Below are 17,348 nucleotides of genomic sequence, written 5' to 3' on the forward strand. Positions count from 1 at the left end.
CAACTTAGAACTAGGTCTGCTTGGCATTGCAGTCAGTCACAATAGTAGAGCATCCCACTAAAGGGCTGAAACTATGTGCTTTTATGCACACAGTTTCCTAAGAAGCCTAAAGGTACTTCCAGGGTTAGATTAATAACTCACCAAGGTGGGCTTCTAAGGTAGCATTGCAAGTGTTGTTTAGGGCTAGTCTTCCATGTCACAGAACATGCTCAGATGTAATAAGCAAATAATAGCAGAGAAGTAGAGACACATGCCTGGTGAGAGAGGCAGGTCTGAGTTTGAGGCCAGCTTGTTCTACAGATGAGTCCAGGAGAGCCAATGGTACACAAAGAAAACCTGTCTCAAAAAAACTAAATCAAATGATGATGATAATGATATAAAAATAAAAACTGGCCAAAACCCATGGCTTTCATATTACCTACCAAGTGAAAAATCTTGTTAAAAACTCTAGGTATCTGTATGTAGCTCATTAGGCAGAGTCCTCACAAGCCTGCCGCACAGACAACTGTCAGGGAAAGGCATCAGGATTGCTAAAATCAACTTATATCAGACATGATTTCTTCATTAGGACTGAGTTCATTGGTGCTGAAGTGGACAGACTAATGACCTCCAAATATGTCCATGTTCCAGGTCCTGCATGCTGTAGATATGCTACCCTACCTGGCAAATAGGATGGTAGAAATGCAGTTAAAATCTTGAAATGGGGATGTTCCATAAAATCCCAAGAGGCCTTTGGAGAGGCAGACAGAAAGATTGAAATCTGAGGGGTGTTAGTGGAAGCAGAAGCTGGAGTAAAACCAGAATGAGAATGGAATCTAGAAAGTAGAAAAGGGAAAGGAATTGATTATTTCTGTAGCTAATCTAGTTGGCAGCATGAACCTGCGAGACGGAGCTTTAAAAATAAGGCAGACTTAAGTATCATCAAATACTCAACATTATTTAGAGCCTCACCTAAGTAAAGTTCTTCTTAGTTCAACCTGTATGCAATAATAACAAGGAAAAGCTGCATATAGGAAAAACAGGTTTTCCCATAAAGGTATATGAATGACAATGGCTGAAGTGAATTCCTTCTTATCCAGTACACCCCAGAGGAGCAAGGAAGCCCATCCCAAGAGCAATTTTGTGCTTTAAAAATCTAAACACCCGAACTGACAGTAAGTAATCCATAAGATATAACCCATTAAATAGTTGATAAGTTGTTAGAGCATCAATTGAAAATTGTACATCCCATAGAAAATTAAGGTTAGAGGCTCTGTTATCAGTTGTGGAGAGTAACAGAGCTAGAGATGCAACCCAGATCTTGAGTGGCTCTTGGCTCAGTGAACAACACTGAGAAAAATTAAACAGAGGACATTGTACATGGATCGTTGGGAAAAACATCCTACATTTAAGAAGACCAGTGTGATTGAATGGTGCACTAAAATGAATTTGGATGCAGAGAAACCTCATACATGCAGCTTAGGTGTTGGAAGTCTAGGACAGAGATATCCAACCTACAGCCTACAGGCTACATGTAACCCAGGTTAGGTATGAATATGGTTCCACAGAAAAATCTTAAAATATGATGAGATAGTCTTGTGATTTTTTGATAACATGAGTTCATATTTGTCTGGTGTGAACTTCATAGATGACAGTATCTCACAATGTTACAAAAAATAAACATATGTCTGCTTTCACAACACTTCAGTCATAGTTTGGACACCATTAAATTTAACATTTTGTAGCAAACTAAATTTTCTTATCAAGTATAGCCCGAAGAAGCCAAAAGGCTGGACATTCTTAGTCTAGAGTTTGACTGAATGATAGCATCCAGAAATTGCATATACCGTGTTTTGAATTTTCATTGACTGGAACACAGATGACCACACGGAGCTGTAACAGAAACTGGGATTTGCCATCCTGAATGCAGAACCTTAACTCTCTTGTCCATCTTCATGGTGAGCTTGGAGTTTCTGTCTTTCCGGTAAATGGTGTGCTAGTTTTTCATACTGTGACAAGAACCTGAAGAAACTAGCTTAAAGGGAGGAAAGATGTTTGACCAACAGTTTCAGGAGTTTCAGTGAATGGCTGGCTTGGTCCAGTTCTGTGTACCTATGGGCAGGCAGAACTTGATGGCAGCAACAGTGTATGGTGGAGCAAAGCAGGTCACCTCATGGCAGGAAGTAGGCACAGAGAACCACACACCAGTGGCTTTCACCTGCTTCCTCTTGCATTCCACCCAGACCCACAGCTTATGGGAGAGCCCTGTCCCAAATCAGGAAGAATCCCCTTTAGTTGATCATCTCTAGAAAGTATTTCCACAGACAGACACAGCTAGAAGTGTGATTTACTAGTCTAAGCACTGTTCAATCCAACTGAGCTGATGATGCACATTAACCATCACAAACATCAAGGAATGCTAGAACACAGAGCTACTGAGGGAAGAAAGGATTGGACAGAGAGGCAGGCCTTGGAGTCTCTGCCATGGACAGTAAGGGGAACAACTGCCCAACAGCCTGGGACTTCTGTTTCCATGTCAGCATGAGAAGCTAAAGATAAAGTCCATACTTCCATCTTCCCTGAGTGGCAGTGTGGAGACACTTGCATATTCAGGCTTTCATCAGAACCTGCTACTGAATATGTCACACTGAGTACAACTTGCTTGATTCTCTCAAAATTCCACTAAACTGGCATGGAACACATTTTTTTTTTAATTAGGTATTTTCCTCATTTACATTTCCAATGCTATCCCAAAAGTCCCCCATACCATGGAACACATTTTAAAGGCAAATGGGATTGAGTTACTTTCGGGAAAGCAGAGGGTGAAGCGAAGGAAAGACTGCATACTGAACAGTGGGGTCACTTCCTAGTGTCACCCCCTTTTTTCCCTCAAGAAAGTTGGCAGCTAAAATTGTCACCTCTAGAATCCCACCCTTTCCTTTTGTCCCCACATAAAGCAGTAGACTGGGAATTTTTCAGAAGATAACTAGTCTGTGAAAATATATTAAAGATAAAAACAATATAATTGCTATGTGATTAAAATAACAAAGGTGTGATAGCTTACAAGACAAAAGTGTATTTGACAGGAAATTAGAGCTTAATTAGAATAAATACTTCAGATGCATTGTAGTGTTGTTTTCTCACATCAGGGAGAGATAGATTACCTGAGGACTCTCGTATCTCTAGTTATCAAGATCCCATTTAATACAATTCTGAAACAAAAGGGCAAAGTCCTCTTTCTGTCTACTGGTGCACTTCTCAGTTTACCCATGCACTGACTGCTGAAAGGAGAACTATAAGTACTCTTAAATATTTGCCTTCTAAGGGCAGACAGTTTCCAGGATGTGTAAGCTCTGAAATACAATAGTTGTCATAAGTCATAATCCTGAATCTTTGTCTACCATAGAAAATTCTACTTGCTAGAGATAATTGTTTGTTTGCTTAAGTTTTCAACTTTATTCATCATGGGAAATTGAATTTTCCCTCCTGTTTTCTTATAATTAAGTCAATTATCTCCATATGTGTTATCATTAAAGATCCCAGTAGTTTCCGTGTAAACTTCCTACATGTTTCTCAGTATATATGTATAAATTAAAAATGATACTTTTAAATTACTTATTTCTAAAATTTGTCATGAAAAACCAAGAGAGACTTGTAAACCTCAACACATGATGCTCAACCACGTCATAGTGTAAGGAAGCCCCACCCATTAGACAGCCCCTCACCATGCATTCAGGAGTTTAATCTTCTCCTGATTTTTAGAGCCTCATTATGAAAATCAAACAGACATATGAAACAAGGGTATCTTCCAACGTTTAAAAAAGAAAATAATTCAGTCATGAAAAACCCTCCCAGAAGAAGCCTAGAAAACATGACAGGATATTATTGGGGATCGGAAAAGAAAATCTTATCTGAGGTGCTATATAAAAGATGGACTATTTGGATCAGAAGAAAGGTGACATTGTCAACTCCAAATTGAGTGGTGGCCCAAAAGGCAAAGATATCAACAATAGGAGAGGGAAAGCAACGTGTAGAGCAATCCACGGGCTGGATATCAGTCACGTGGTCGCTCATGTGACCAGGAACAGTGACGCGGGGTTGGGGAGGATGAGGAAGCAGCAGAGAAGGAATAGGAGGCAGCAGGGCTCCAGGATGGAAGACTGAAAGTAAAGGCAAGTTGTACTGAGCATCAAGCAATGTGACTGAAAAGACCACACCAGGGATGTAAATTTTAGACCACTAAAGACAAAGAGAATCTTTACTTCGGGAGTTCCAGAATTCTTGTAATTTGCACTAGAATTTAGACAAAAATGATGTAATGGCTCTAATGGATAGGGGAAATTCCCTAACTATGAAGAGTTAACAAAACAAAATGGTTTGCGATAGCCATTTTTTACCTTTCCAGGAGGAGCTAGTGAAACGAGTGTCTCAATGACAGGAGGGCACAAAGCAGAAGAAGTTACAGGATGCAAGGGAGAGGCAGCCAACACACAGTAAAAGGAGTGTAGTTTTCAGAATAGTGCAAAGCAAGCCGGCCTAGAGGACTGAAAGGATAGAGAAGAGGGCTGCAGGGGAATGGCACAAAAGAAAGAGAAATGAACAGAGCGAACTGCTGAAGGCTTCCTGATGAGCTAACAGGATAGTATAAGGGAAATAAAGAAAACCGGAACATTAGGTAATTAACTGCAAGAAACATGGTGTTGTGCAAGAAAGGCATTGTAACATAAGAACCATACATAGCCAAACAAAATATTATTCATTAATCACAAGGATCCCTATTTTATGTAATCCATTCTTAAGCCAATGGATATTCACTGCAGGCGGGATAATTATCATGGGGATTTTATACAAAATAATTCTGCAGCAAATGAAGTTTATGTTTAGTATCAAAGATATCAGAGGAGTGCTATGTATGCAAAGAATGAAAAAGCAAACTTGGGGAATGATTACGTAAAAAGGAACCCAAAATTCATACACCTAGAACAAGACAACGAAAGCCCTGAGGTGGGAAGAACAGGGACATCGCTAAGACACACCCTTCTCCATCACTCTTGCTCCCTTTCTGGGGGTGTCTGGTCTCTTAACTCTGTTATCTTCTTTCTCTTCTCAAAGGACACAGTTTCCATAATAATTTCACCAAAATGGAAAGGAAACAAAGAAGGAATAGGTAATAAAAGAAGAAATAAATTAGTAATGCTGTGACAAACAAAAATGAATTATTACAACGTCTCATTACACAAATTTAAATTTGCTATTGGTAGTGAAATAATCAATATTCAAAAGGCTATGCATTTTATTATTTCACTGCCTGACATTGCAAAATGGCAAAATTTTAAGAACAGAAAGGTCAAAGATTGCTAGGGAGTGACGGGGGGCGGGGGGAACGACTGTATAGTATAGAATATGTAAAATGTAACATACCAGAGAGAATGCTGGGAGAACAGGGGAGTCCTTTCTTTTGATTTCAATCATGGTTATAGTATATCACATCAATGTTCAAATTCAGAACTCTAAACTAATAAAAGTATATTTGACTCTGTGTAAGTTTAAAAAAATACCAAAGTTGAGGGCTGCAAGGAAAAATTAAAAATCTAACAAGTTTTGTCTTGGTAGAATTCTTGTTCAGTAAAATGCCTGCTGTGCAGCCCAAGAACTGAGTTTCCCCACAGAACCTATGTGAGGAAATCTCCTTCTGATCGTATATGCTGGTAACTGGAAAGGCAAACTAAGCTGATGCCTAGAGCTCAGGTGTGAGCCAGCCTGGACTAATTCAAGAGATCCAGAACAATGAGAGGCCCAATTATTTTAAGAAAAAGAAGAAAGGTGAACAACACTGAAGGCTGTCCTCTGGCTTCCATGTATTCACACATTCTGACATGAACACACAAATGTAAAGATACTGGGCCTAGGGATAGAACTCAGTGTTAGAAATCTTGTCCAGCATGCCTAAGTTTCCAAGTCTTAAAAGATGCAAATTATAAGGCAGCAAACATAGTTTTTTGTGTTTTTTTTTAATCTAATGATCTAAATGATACTTGCTTCTCTGTCCCTGCCAAGGAATTACCACTTGCATAAGTACCCCAGGAGAAAGGGGCTACTTGTGCCAATATCCTTCTAGGTAGAGAGGGTTGACCCATGGAACTGCCACTAATTCCTGGACAGGGAACACCTGCCCACATGGAGGCACCTGCCATAAAGACCCTGAGCATCCTGTCTGTATTGGCCCTGTTGGATATGCTGCAAGGTTCTGTGAGACAGATGACAATGAATGTGCTTCCAGCCCTTGCTAAAATGCAGCTATGTACTAGGATAGAGTCAGTGGCTACTCCTGCTTCTGTGTGCCTGGAAACCAAGGCAGACATTGGGTCTTGGAAGTGGATGTGTGTGTGTCTGATCACTGCATGAATGAGGCTGTATGCCTCAATGAGATAGGAAGATACATGTGTCTTCCTCAAGAGTATTCTGGTGTGAACTGTGAGTTGGAAATGGGCAGATGTGGAGCCCAGTCGCGCCTACATGGTGCCACATGTCAGGATGCTCTTGGGGCTTTTACCTATAATTGTGCACCTAGATTCCTTGGGGACAACTGTGAACTCGACTTTGGAGAATGTGAGAGTCAGCCATGTATCCATGGAGGTCTATGTGTGGACAAAGGAAACTACAACTCTGTCTGCTCAGGTAGTAGATTCAGTGGGACATAATGTGAGACCTTGAAGACTTTTTGTTGATAAGAGCCTTGTCACGAGGATACAACATGTGAAGACACTGTTAACAGCTATATTTGTCACTGCTGGCCTGCATACACAGACAGGTGCCTTGTATGAGATGGACATAAATGAATTTCATAGCAATGCCCTCCAATTTGGTGAGAATGTTTCCAGCTGTGCTCAGATCTATATGGACACATTCATTGCAGGCCTGCCTTCCTCCTTCAACTATCACGGAACCTTAGGCTATGTTTGTATCTGTCAGCCTGGATCCAAAGACAGGAGCCTAGAATTAGTCTTCTCAGTGGCACCACCTAGTAGCTGCCTGAAACAGATGCAGAGGCCCACAGCCAAACATTAGACAGAGCTCAAGGAATTGTGTGGATGAGTTGGGGGAGGGTTGAGGAACCAGGAGGATATAGGGACTCCACGAGGCCAACAGAGTCAACTAACCTGGATCCTGTGGGCTCCCAGAGACTGAATCACCAACCAAAGAGCATATAAGGGCTGGGCCTAGGTCCCCTGCACACATGTAGCAGATGTGCAGTTTATCTTCATGTGATTCCCCAATGACTGGAGCAGGGTTTTACCTTACTCTGTTGTGTGCCTGTGGATAATACTCCCCTACTGAGGAAGTACCTAGTGCTGCAGTAACTTGAGGTTGGCTCATGGGAAAGACCACCCTTTCTCAGAGGTGAATGGGAGGGGGTGGAGAGATGGTCCATGTGAGGGAGACTTGGAGGAGAGGGAGGTGGCAATTGGGAAGTGAAGTGAATAAATTGACTAATAAAAAAATTGTTGCAATACTATTTCTATTGTTGCATTTATTTATGTGTTTGTGTGTGTGTTTGTGTGTATACTAAACTTGGTTGCCAACTTGACAAAATGAGGAAGAGGGAAACTTTATTGAAGAATTGTATTCATCAGATTAACCTAGAGACATGTCTATGGGTCATTTTCTTGGCTAAAGATTGATACAGGAGGACCAGCCCACTGTGGGTGTTGCCATCCCTAGACAAGTAGACCTGGGCAGGGATATAAGAAAAGTAGCTGATTAGAAGCAAGAAGCCCACCCAGTAAGCAACATTTCTCTATTGTCTCTGGTTCAGTTCATGCCTAGAGGGTTCCAGTCTTGAGTTCCTAACCCAACTTCCCTTAGGGATAGATTGTGACCTGAGCATTATAGGAAATAAATCCTTTCCTTTCTAATTTTTTTTTGTCTTTGGTCAAAGTGTTTAATCACAGTAATAGAAAATCAGATTCAAACATTGTATGTGTTGGAGCAATGGGGACTCTGTCTGTGTGTGTGTGTGTGTGTGTGTGTGTGTGTGTGTGTGTGTGTGAATGTATGTACACATATACCAGAGCTTACATGCTGTATGAAATATGTGATGTCAACTTGACACAAGCTAGAGTTATCAGCGAGGAGGAAACTTCTACCGAGAAAATTTCTCCATAAGGTCGAGCTAGAGGTTACTCGGCATTTCCTTGATTAGTGATTGCTATGGCAGGGCTCATTCCATTTTCAGGGTGGGGCCACCCCTGGGTTACTGATTCTGGATTCTGCAAGGAAGCACACTGAGCAAGCTATGGAGAGTGAGCCAGAAGGCAGCAGCCCTCAATGGCCTCTGCATTGGGTTCTACTTCTAGGTTCCTGCCCTATTTCAGCACCTGGTCTGTCTTCCTTCCATGAGGAACAGTGATATAGAAGTGTACGTCAGATAAATCATTTTCTCTCCAACTTGCTTTTAGTCATTGTTTTGTCCCAGCATTTGAATTCTCACAAGCGTATCTGTGGATGTCCTCTGACATCTTTCAGGCTTTGGCTCTCCACTTCTTCCATGCTGAGACAAGGACTCTCTTGTTTCTAAGATATACTATGGACTCCAGACTACATTGACTCTATTACTGGTGAAAAGGCAACCATTTTGGCTTTGTATGTGAGTTTTAGGGGTTGGATTCATCTGACTTGTACAGCCAGTGCCTATCCATTGATCCATATACTTTCTCAGCCATTTTCTATATTTTAAAAGCAAACACCTAATGTACATAGGTTTCTCACAATCAACAGGCAGGTTAAACAGACAATGTTCAGGTCCCTCAAAAATCATCAGGTGCCCATTCTAATGGCAATGTTCTCTTTCCCACCATCCATAACCAACTACTCTGAGTCTTATAATAATCATAAATCTGTCTTTATTGTCATCCAAGTATATGTCTCTAGCCCATAGCTTATTCTTGAAGCTTTTAATTCCATAATCCTCAAATCCCACAGATTTATCTTCGGTTTCTTTATTTGTTTGACACTCTATCTGTAGTGTGGGAGAATGTTTACCCCTTTGGTATGTAGTTCTTCATGGTTTGTGAAAACATGTTTATGATAAAATCTAAAATGTGTATTATACATCCTGCACACTGACAGCTGAATGTGGAATAGGGATCACATTGCTGGTACAACCTAAGTCCAAACCTCCAACAGGGCCAACATTTTCATACTTTGGTGTTTTGTGAGATGTCTTTGTAATTGCAGAGTTAAACTTTTTCAGAAGTCATCAGACTAAGTATAAAATATTTTTAAATATTTAAACATTTAGTTGACATGTAAAATTTGTACTTTGAAAATTTTAAAGGATTATAATGTTTTTATATTTGAGAACAATCTATATATATAAGGGAGATAAAATATTTCATCTGTTCATATGGATACATGGAATTCAAAGCCAGTGCTTTGATTTTTAAAATTCTGCTTCTCAGGGACACAAGTGATAATACTTACACAATATTAATATTTTTCATTCTTAAGCATAACAGATGCATGTTTTAATATAGATGAGGCAAAATATAAATATCTGTGTGGTATATTTAGTGAAATTAGTAGTGTCAGCAAAATGAGTTAAAATTTTATATGTGGGAATAAATTAGTAAACACACCAATGCCTTTGATACATCCTTGATTAAAATGAGAATCAGCAACCTAGAGGAGGCCACACTGTTCCAAACAGTACTTGCAGGTGAACTTTAGGACATTGCGTGGCAAAGCCTTTTGTGAACTGAGAGCTCTGCACTGCCAAACAGCCATCTCTATCTGGGTAAGGACAATCTTGAGTAAATATTTCCAGACATTTATCACATAGTATAAGCTGAAATGCACTAATCTGTCCCTTGCCAGAAGCTTGCATATATGTCAAAGTCTGTTTACTAAGGTGAACACAGGGCTTCTTCTAATATTTGAAGTTAGTATTAATAGTTTCACAACTGCCCAAGAAAGAATATTTGACAATAGCTTGTGAAAGCAGTGCTATAGAAAACTGGGTTTGTTCACAGAAAGCTATCAAATGTGTTTACCATATCAGGCTGTTCTTCCCATGGATGTATTTTGACTGGGTAACCAACTGACTCCAATCTCTCTAACCTGGTATTTGCAAATAAAATTTTAAACGACTTTAATGTATACTCATAACAATACCATACCTCTTCTTCCCGATGAACTGTTTGTTAAAGTCTGTTTACTAAGGTGCAAGTGTACTTAGCTTTCAGTTAGGAGATGCTACCACTGTGTGTTAATTTTATATTAGCTATTTCAGCATGTCTATAAAGACATAAGATGTAAAATGGCATGCTGATTTACTACAGTAAATTATCTGTCTTGTGGGCCCTTGCCAAGCCCAGCAGCTGAGTCACCTGTCCTGTCCTTGCTGTGCTCCAGGTGACCTCTTCTACCTGTGATGATGACACTGCAGTTCACTCCCCAGGCCAGAGATCAAGCTGCCACCTGGGAGGCCTGGTGCTACCTTGGAAAACCAGGTAAGATACCAATGCCCCAAAACCCTGTGCTCTGTTTCCCTAGCAAGCCCAGCAGTCCAGAGGTCGGCCCCTTTCTTTCTGTTCTCCATCTTCTGGTCCACACCTCTATCTGCAAAGCAGATCCACACTCCATTCCCTGGGCCACAGCTCTTCCTGTCCCCTGCAAGCCCTAATGCTACACAGAGCAACCAGCTCAGACAACCAGAGGCCTGCTGCCCTTACAGACTACCAGATCTACCTGTAGAGGCCTGCAACCACCAGGGGCTACCCAGTGACCCAACACCAGAGACAACCAGATGGCTAGAGGCCAGCTCAAGAACAGAATCGACAACAGCCAAGGGAATATGGTACCATCAGAACCCACCTCTCTTACTACAGTAAGCAGAGAATATCCTAACATACATTAAAAGCAAGACAATGATCTTAAATCTAATCTTATGAAGATGATAGAAACCTTTAAATATAAAGTAAATGAATACAGGAGAATACAATCAAGCAGGTGAAGGAAATGAAGAAAACTGTATAAGTCCTGAAAATGGAAACGGAAGCAATACAGTAAACAATAACTTCAGCAATCCTAGAGATGGAAAACCTAGGAAAGACAACAGGATCTACAGACATAAGCTTCACCAACAGAATACAAGAGATGGAAGTAAGAATCTCAGGTGGAAAAATATATAGACAATAGAAGAAACTGATACATTGGTTAAAGAAAAAGACAAATCTAAAACGTTTCTAACATAAAATACCCAGAAGATTTAGGACACCATGAAAAGAGCAAACCTAAAAATAATAGAAATCGAAGAATATTCCAAGCTCAAAGACCCAGAAAATAATCTTCAACAAAATCATAAAAGGAAATTTTCCCAACCTAAATAAAGAGATGGCTCTAAATGTATGAGAAGCTTAGAGAACACCAAAGAGATTTGATTAGAAATTAAAATCCTCCTGCCAGAAATTATCCAAAACATTAAGTGTACAGAATAAAAAAAGACTATTAAAAACTACAAGGGAAGCAAGCCAAGTAACATATGAAGGCAGACCTACCAAAGTTACATCTGACTTCTCAACAGAGATTTTAAAAGACAAAAGGGTCTGATCACATGTCTTGCTGGACTTAAGGAACCACAAATGTCAATCCAGACTAGTATATCCAGCAAATCTTCAATCACTATAGATGGAGGGAAAACAAAATATTCCATGAAAACCAAATTTGAACAATTTATTTCTACTAATCCAGCCCTCCAGATGATACTAGAGGGCACCAAAATATTGGGCATTTCTACCTCTGCAGCTCTGCTATATGCTACATATGCATGTAGCTTTTCCCAGGATTCATCTGGCTGCACTCTTTTTCTATACCCCATCTCAGTAGATGGACCATAGATAGTCCTGGCATCTACTATATTCTGTGGTATTCTTTCTGCCTCTTTGTCCACAGGGTGTCCTGAGACCTGAGGGGAGGGTTTTGATTTGAGACATTCTGTTTAGGACAGTGTGTTCCAAAGTGTATTACTTTCTTCATAGTGATCAGCTCAGGGTCTCTGTATTTGCTCGCATATGAGGAATCTTCTCTAATGATGGCTGAGCAAGGCATTGACTTATGAGTACAGCAGAATCTTATTAGGAGTCACTTTATTGCTACTTTCCTTAAGCAGAACAGCAGTATTGGTTTTCCCTTTGGTCCCTGGCCTATGTAGTCTCCGTTCCTGACCATCCAAGCAGCACTGAGTATGGGATCCATCTCATGGAGTGGGACTCTAATCAAGTCAGATATTGGGTCATTAATCCCACGAGGTTTCATTCTCGGTTCTTGGATTCAGGTCACCGTTGTAGACCGAAGGATTTGTGGCCAGGTTGGAGTTGACTTTGGGGGCAAGATGAGCAGAATACCTACCAGTACCATGAGCACAAGTCTGTAAGGGATGAAAACCCTAGGGAGGCTCTAGCTTGACTTCTCCATGTTTACTGAGGTTGTCATTGCCATCTTCAGCAATGAGGCTTTCCTGTCAGGTTATGGAGAACAATCAATAGCCTGCAATATAGTGGGTTAATTGGAGGTTCACATGCGACCCCTTTAGACAACATGAAGAGATGTAACCCGTGGCCAGTTATGAAATCTTTATTTCATGACCTGAGATGTCCACTTGTGTCTCTGTCTCACCTGTTTTGTTTTGTTTTTATCTCTATGTGTGTGTTTGTGTGTGTGTCTGTTTCCTTTAGATCTCCTTCATATATGTATATATGTTAGAGTGTGTCTACTCTATTCCATACAACCTGTGTGGGAACAGTAAAGGTCCTATTCCCCAATTGGTACTTGATAGATCAATAAAGATAATAGTGGTCCATCAGCTGGGCCGACTAGGTGGGACTTCTGGTTTTCCTGCAGGCAGGCTAGGAGATGCAAGGGAGGAGAAAAAATTGAAAAACACAGCATTTAATAAAGCATTTATAAAGTGTAATAAAATACATTTATAAAGTTGAATAAAGCACTGAGTTTTATAACCTAAAAATACAGCACAGAGAAATAAAGAAAAAAAGAAGACAAAGAGAGTTCAGGAGAAAAAAAAGGCAGTGGTTTTCAGCCACAGAATAAGCAAGAGAATATTAAGTTTCAAGAAGCCCTTAGTACAGTTAGAGAGAGTTACAAGGCCAGAGATTATCAGTCTTTTGACCTTTGTCCAATTCTGTGTCCCACCTCAGCTTGTTTGCTTAAGGTGGGGTAGGCCCCCAGCAGTCCTTAGATCATAAAATGTTTAAGAACTTCTGCCTAAGAATAACATGCAGTGTCCTGAGGTCACACTTCCTGATAATTTGCTATATTCAACAGGAAGTAATAATAAATGGGAGCCACTATTAGTAACAATACTGATATTAATTAGTTAGGCTAGGCACTGAGTTCTGTGGTATATATACACACATTCAAACACACACACACACACACCAAATTGTGTGAACTTGAAAAGTTTTTGTTTTTCCTCAGAATGGAGTTTGTGCATACCCATGAGACATTGTTGTAGAACAGAACCCACCAAGTATAAGAGCCATTTTCATGAGATGTCTGTCTCATACACCCATGGTCTGAGGTTATCATTTTATACATTTTCACGTGATATGTCTGTCTCATACACCTGTGGTCTGAGGGTGTCATTTTGTACGTTTTCATATAGGCATACTGTTTGGATTCCAGTTGTGGGAATTTCCCACTTGCAGCGAGACCTTTTAGATTGTGTCACATTTTGGATTTTCTGCTGGGGACTCTCCAGAGCCCAGGTAAAGCTAACGCTGAGGCTCATCTGTAATCCAAGTGCATGGGTGGTGTCCTGCCTGGGGTTTTTGTCTGCCTGTTAGAAGCTAGAACAGTGGTTCTCAACTTTCCAAATGCTGCAACCCTTTAATACAGTTCCTCGTGTTGTGGAGACACTCAGCCATTAAATTATTCCATTACTACTTCATAACTGTAATTTGGACACGCTTGTGAATCATAGTGTAAATATCTGATATGCAAGATATCTCATATGTGATTCCCCAAAGGGGTCATGACCCACTGGTTGAGAACCACTGAATTAAAGTCATCTAAGAATGCAGAACTTCGATTTACAAAATTCTGTAAGCAAACCTGTGGGGCATTTCTTAATTAGTGATTGAAGGGAAGGGCCCAGCTCATTGTGGGCAGTGCCACCCCTGGTCTAGTGATCCTGAGGTGTATTAAAAAGAAAGAAATAAGGAAATAAGGAAGGAAAGAAAGAGAGAAAGGAAGGAAGGAAGGAAGGAAAGAAAGAAAGAAAGAAAGAAAGAAAGAAAGAAAGAAAGAAAGAAAGAAAGAGAGAGAGAGAGAAAGAAAGAGAGAGAGAGAGAGAGAGAGAGAGAGAAAGAAAGAAAGAAAGAAAGAAAGAAAGAAAGAAAGAAAGAAAGAAAGAAAGAGAAAGAAAGAAAGAAAGAAAGGATGGAAGAAAGAAAGAAAGAAAGAAAGAAAGAAAGAAAGAAAGAAAGAAAGAAAGAAAGAAAGGATGGAAGAAAGAAAGAAAGAAAGAAAGAAAGAAAGAAAGAAAGAAAGAAAGAAAGAAAAGCAGGTTGAGCGAGCCACAGGGTGCAACCTGTGAGCAGTGACCCTCCATGGTCTCTGCTTCAGTGCCTGTCTCCAGGCTCCTGCCTTGACTCCCTTCCCTGACTTCTTCCAATAGATTGTGCTGTGGAACTGCAAGCTGAAGTAAATCCTTTCCTCCCCAGTTCCTTCTGGACATGGTGTTTTATCCCAGCAACAAATATGGCAAATAGGAGGCTATTGGTCAGCAAACAAAGAGACCCTGTGTCAATCAAGATGGTGGGCGAGCATCAACAACCAAAGTTGCCCTCTGGCCTTGACATGTGCACCATGGACTGCACATGTCTGTACTCATATAGGTGTACACACAAACATACTTCATACACAGAGCAAAGAAAGCTCTCTCTCTCTCTGAGTGTGTGTGTGTGAGTGTGTGTGAGTGTGTGTGTGTGAGTGTGTGTGTGTGTGTGTGTGTGTGTGTGTGATATTTTAAACCTTTGCTAATCCTACAGAACTAGTGTGTTTATCCCTCAACAGCTAAGGTCAGTCAGTAATTAATCCACTACCACAGCTAGTGAGTGCTGAAACTTGATCCAGGCCAACAGCCAGTGCTGTTCCTCTGTCTAAGAAATGATGGCTCCTGAGAGGAATGCTGCCTGGGCGACAGTTATCCAGAGCTTTACAAATTATTTCACAAAACCACTGTCAAATATGTTAGTTCCTGTAATTCTCACAGTACCACAAGGCAATACAGATCCCCTTAGAGATGTGTCCAAGGGCTGTGTTCTTTCCATTGTTTACACTGTTTATTGAGTAATTCTCGTTGAAGCAGCCAAATGCTACTCAACACTTTCATGGATTTAGCTACTGTCTGCTTTCCTCACAGTACAAGTATGCTCCACTTAGTTTGGAGCTGTTTATTGCAAAGGCCATAGAATGAAAGGTTTAGGTTTAAGGGCCAAGGTGCTAAATAATGGGTGTTTAGTAGATATTAACAGAACCAGAGATAAAATATATCCCCACAGTTTTTATTTCTTACTTTAGGTCTACAAGTGTTTTGTCTACAGATATGTCTATGTACTACACATGTGTGTAGTTCCTGTGGAGTCTGATCCTAGGAATTAGACCCTAGTCCTCTAGAAGAGAGTAGCTAATGATAGTTTCTGAGCCATGCCCCCCTCCCACCACACACACACACACACACACACACACACACACAATTTTTATTGATAAAATTAAAGATGTACACTGGGTACACCTTTTGAAGAACATGCCTAATAAAAAAGACTTAATTCTTCTTAACAATTTGAATACACCTTAGCTTAATTGGGGCTCGAAGTCTTTGATGTCTATCATGAAACTGTCTACAAAGAGTCATTTGTACAAACCATTCTTAATTGCACATTGCATCTAGAAGAGCAAGGAGGACAGGGGTTGCCTTTGGGCTACAACTGGGGAGCTGCTGATTTAGTGTGGTTGCTCAAATGTGACCCTTAAAGCAGCAGTTTCTACACCAACCCTCTCTGCGGTCATTTCCTTGTGAAAGTGGAAACCAAGTGAATGGGATTCCTTGCCATCTCATTGGCCAGGGTAGAAACAAAACAGATCAAGAAGGTGAGGAAATAACTGGTCACTTCAAACCTCAGCCTCTGCTGCGAACCCTTGAACCTTACCCAGGGCACCAGCAACTGCAAAAGCCAGTGTTTTTTTCAGAACTAAATCTGTGTTTGTCACCAACCTCTGTAATCTCCTGGAGATGAAGTAACTATTTTTCTTCTCTTGGTCTCTTCCCGGGCCAAATTTTGGAAGGTCTTGGGAGTGGTTTCCTATGAGGACTGAGTCTCATCTTTGCCATTCACAATGTTTGTCATCTCTAGATCACATTTTTTCTTGAGATGAAGGACATTTCTCTTGAGCATGCTATAGAAACACCAGAGAGATGACACAACAGGGAAAGGTGCTTGCTATGCAAGCCTGACTAGATGGGTTTAATCTATGGACTCACATAAAGGTAGAAGGAGAGAACTGACTCCACCTGGCTGTCCTCTGACCCCCACATGCCCACACTGTGTGCTCCCCAGAATCATATGCACACAATAATAGGATTTTTTTAGTTTAATATTCTTTTAAATTAGAAATATCTGGAAAGCTAGGTGGAAATGGCACATACCTTTAATCCTAGCATGCAGAAGTTTTGTTTTGTTTTTTAATTCCCCCAGCAAATTGCTCTGCACCTAGAATGTCAATTCTATGCTCAATAAGGCTCTATAGCTATGTTAGTCAATGCTTTTATTTTTATCAACCATGCCAAAGAGGCTAAATTATTCATTTTCAATAAGGAAAAAGAGATAGAGAAGTTAAGCTGTTTGCACTCACATAACAAAAACATCATGAGTTTAGGATGGCTTCCTGATCTTTGGATTCCCTAAGTCTCTACTTTGAAGAGGACATCGAGAAGTGAGAGAGAAAGCAGGGAGCCTGCAATTTCCATGATAAACTCAGAAGCTGAAGCCACAGTCCCAACAGACAAATATCCCACTCTCTATATTTCTGTGGTGAGTCAATAACTTATGCTCTGGTCTGCTCCAGCATCATTTTGGCATGCATGGCAAAATTTGTTAGCATATTAGTAAAGTCTTTGTCTCCTGTATTCCAATCCTCTACATATATGCGTGTATGCACACACACACACAGAGAGAGAGAGAGAGAGAGAGAGAGAGAGAGAGAGAGAGACAGAGACAGAGACAGAGACAGAGACAGAGACAGACAGAGACAGAGACAGAGACAGAGAGAAAGAGAAACAAAAAGACAGA

At 40.5% G+C, this 17,348-nt stretch overlaps 1 long non-coding RNA gene and 1 pseudogene across 1 annotated transcript in view; both read left to right on the top strand.

The window, feature by feature from the left end:
• Gm16976 (predicted gene, 16976) overlaps positions 1–17,348 on the top strand; it is a 116,378-nt gene that overhangs the window by 41,160 nt on the left and 57,870 nt on the right. The window contains exon 2 of the long non-coding RNA NR_167765.1: positions 10,393–10,490. This is a non-coding gene — a long non-coding RNA (predicted gene, 16976). The remainder of the gene's footprint in view (positions 1–10,392; positions 10,491–17,348) is intronic.
• Positions 5,902–6,957, top strand: Gm18524 (predicted gene, 18524; annotated as a pseudogene).

This window comes from Mus musculus, chromosome 14, assembly GCF_000001635.26.
Source record: "Mus musculus strain C57BL/6J chromosome 14, GRCm38.p6 C57BL/6J".
Lineage (NCBI taxonomy): Eukaryota > Metazoa > Chordata > Mammalia > Rodentia > Muridae > Mus > Mus musculus.